Raw genomic sequence first — 3,846 nt, 5'->3', positions numbered from 1 at the left:
GCAGCCTCTCTGCTAATGGGTGGAGTTGTGTTCCTGTCTTGCTAGTTGTTTGGCATAGGGTGTCCAGCACTGGAGCTTGCTGGTCGTTGAGTGGAGCTGGGTCTTAGCATTGAGACGGAGATCTCTGGGAGAGCTCTCGCTGATTGATATTACATGGGGTCAGGAGGTCTCTGGTGGTCCAATATCCTGAACTCGGCTCTCCCACCTCAGAGGCTCAGGCCTGATAACCAGCCAGAGCACCAAGACCCTGTCAGCCACACGGCTTGGAGGGCTTGTACACAAACAGCATTACAACAGCAACTTTAAAGACCTCTCTGCTTAGATAGCCTTTGTTATCTTCATCACATGCTTTAAATACTTCTTGTGTTCTGACCGGCTGGCTTCCCACATCCACAGCCAGGTCCTGGCCTTGTAAAACCCCACAGACTTCGTGCTGCTGCAGCCAAAGAGGATGGACTGCGTGGACCTGGGCCGACTCTGGGGAATCCTCAACCCTGCAGGTCCCAGAGGATGCAGAAAACATCTGTTGGGGATGTTGGCAGGGCACCCTTCTGGGGAGGTGCATGCTGGGGGCAGGAATCCCCTTTTTTTTAGTTTTTAAAGAAAGAAATAGCAGTAAAAAAAATCAAAATTCATATAAGGAGAAAAAACTGAGATATATCAGGGATTAATATCTTAAAATATGAAGAATTCCAATGGACTCAAAAAAAATAGTTAAACACCCTACTAAAACTTTGACAGCGTATAAATGGACAATTCATGGAGAAATTACAAATGACTCATAACACTTATGAAAATATATACTCAACCTCACTAACAGTCAAGAAAATGCCAATTAAAATGAAACAATAAACCCTTTTCACCACACATTTTGGTAGGAATATAAAGTGTCAAACTTTTTGTAAGACAATAAAAAGTTTAAATGTGTATATCCTCTGATATGGCAATTTCACTTGTAGAAATAAACTCTATTAAAATAGTGTTATTGACTGAACATCTCTCCCCCCCAAAATTCATGCTGAAGCTCTCGTTCTGGAATTTGGAGATGGGGCCTTTGGGAGGTAGTTAGGGTTAAGTGAGATCAGGAGGCTGAGACCCCATAGCGGGATTAGTGTCCTTACAAGAGGAGCGAGACCAGAGCTCACACGCTCTCTGCCACATGATGACACGGCGAGAAGGCAGCCGTCTGCAAACCAGGAAGAGTTCCCACCAGAACCTGACCACGCTGGCCCCTTATCTCACACTCCCAGCCTCCAGAACTGTGTGAAATCCATGTCTGTTGTTTAAGCCCCCAGTCTGCGGTGTTTTGTTTTGGCTGTCTGAGCTAAGACAAATATTCAAGCAACTATACAAAGATAGAGGAATGAAAATGTTCACTAAAACATTATCTGTAATAGAGAAAAAAAAATTTTTTTTAATGCTTAATATCCATCAAAAGGGAAATTATTAAATAGATCATGGAGCATCCATAGTATGGAATTCTGAGCAGTTGTAACAAAGAAAAGGATAAATCTTCATGACATATAGTTCTAAATGAAATAAAGCAAATTGCTGAATAACATTTTTGTTATTTTTAAAAGCTTATGTTAGTGTACATACCTACCTTTGAGTGTGTGTGTGTATGTGGGTGTGTGTGCACACAATCTGGAAACCGTCTGGAAATATTAGTGTCAGCCCACTAATGATGGAGACGGGTGGTGAGTAGGGAGCAGTATGTGAAATAATAAAGTGGCGAGGAGAGAATTTCACTTTTTATTTTCTATATTTCTGTGTTGTTTGGCTTTTATAATGAATATATATTACTTTGGCAGCTGTGTTGGGACAAAATTTAATGTATGTCAGTTCCCTTCCCTCCACTCACAACAAAACATTTAGCAATTTCTTGCTTTGTTTTCTCTTCTCCCTGCTCTCTCTCCCCAGAACAAAATCCTTGTGGCACTGTCTCCTGGGAACAGGTCAGTGGAAGGAGAAAACAGTGCTGGGGCGCTGCGGGCAGCGGGAGGATGTGGCCAGCAGGGAGTTGGGCTTAGCACGCAGGTTCCTGGATCACTGAGGATGGGGTGACAGAGCCCCTCCACAGTGAGGGCGTCTTAGTCAGCTTGGGCTGCCATAAAAACACACCACAGACTGAGTGGCTTAAACAGCAGACATTTATTTCTCACAGATCTTGGGGCTGACAAATCCAAGATCAAAGCAAAGGTAGAGAGGCCTCTTCTTGGCCTCACAGAGAGCAGCCTCCTCACTGTGTCCTCATGAGGCAGACAGAGGAAGAGAGTGAGTTCTCTGGTGCCTCTTCTTATAAGGACACTAATCCCGTCACAAGGGCCCCACCCTCACTACCTGACCTAACCCTACCTCCCAGAGGCCCCTTCTCCAAACACCATTGTAACTGGAGGTCAGGCTTTCAATGTATGGATTGGGGGGGACACAAACATTCAGTCTATAACAGAGAACCTTCTTCACTTTAGGATGCAAGAGGCTCGGGGAGGATAGAAGACTTTAGTGACAGCACATGTACTCTACAGTTTAAGTGAGATCCAAGTATGCTCTGGAATTTCTGTTTGGATCTTGTTTCTTTAAATGAGATACTGATCTAAGTATCTAAGCCTTTGCCATTATAGGTCAAAGTTTCAATATATAACTTTTTAATGCTTAAGAAACAGAACCATATTTTTAAGTTTACTGGCTACAGGAACTGGCAACAGAAAGATTTGGAATGTGTTTTAAAAAGTGAGTTGGAGCAGGGGGATGTTAGGAAGAGTTTCCTTAAATATATTCACTTCAAGCAGCACGTCCCAAAGCCAGTCTCCACCCAGTTCCACAGAAGAATTTAGCCTTAATGCAGGAATCCACTATATGTAACAAAAAACTTCTCCCTGCCCTTCTAGAATTGTGCAGTTATGCACCATCCTTGGGAGAATCAAGACAATAATCGCTTAGATTTCTTCCTATAGAGCTAAATTCTCTCTAGGTACCCAAGTTGAAAAAGGCCTGCTGACATCCAAGAGTAAAAGAGGATTCCAAGCTTCACCCATTACACTAACCAGAAGGAACACACTAGTAAAGTGCTAATTAATACTTGGACTAATGAGAGAATTAGCTAAAGAAACAATAATCATTGGTAATATATATTGATTTTTAACATAGATCAGATGCTGTGCTAAGTGCATATCTACTCAGAGAGAAAAATGATTTTCCCATATTACAGATGAAGAAACATTTAAAATGCTGCATTATACTACTGTTTTGGACATAGGAAAAATCACGTCAGCCTTGTTTGGGACCAGAGCCCACCGAGCTGGGGTGTTTCCTGGGGGTCAGCTGCATACTGCCTGGGCTCCAGACACAAAGTCAAAGCAAGCAACCCTGGGATACGGTCATTCTGGGCCCCCTGAGAATGACAGGCCCACAGAGTATACACCAGCAATGAAGGACACTGGTTCATTGCAGCAAACATTTATGGCTCTACTCTGTGCCAAGAAAGGTGTTGAGAGCTGTGAAGACACTAAGGCTAGTGTCCCACAGCAAGTAAAGTTGAAGGCACGTGCACACACACACGCGCGTGCACGCGCACACGTGTGGGACCATACCATCAGAAAAAGGTACGGTTACACTATGGAATACTATGCAATATTTAGATAGAATTGGCTGAATTTCTATGTCATAATGGAGAGAGGTTTCCAAAGCATATTGCTGAGGGAAAAGAGCAAGCTACCGAATTATAAAAAGAGGAACTACCCCTCCTCACCAAAAAAAAAAAAAAAATCCATTGCCATCGGCAATGCCATACCATCAGAAAGCTGGCCAGAAGCCACACGTGGGGACGCCTCGCCCTCAGCTGCCAGA

The sequence above is a fragment of the Balaenoptera acutorostrata genome, chromosome 7 (assembly GCF_949987535.1).
Source record: "Balaenoptera acutorostrata chromosome 7, mBalAcu1.1, whole genome shotgun sequence".
Lineage (NCBI taxonomy): Eukaryota > Metazoa > Chordata > Mammalia > Artiodactyla > Balaenopteridae > Balaenoptera > Balaenoptera acutorostrata.
This window is presented reverse-complemented; position numbering follows the sequence as displayed.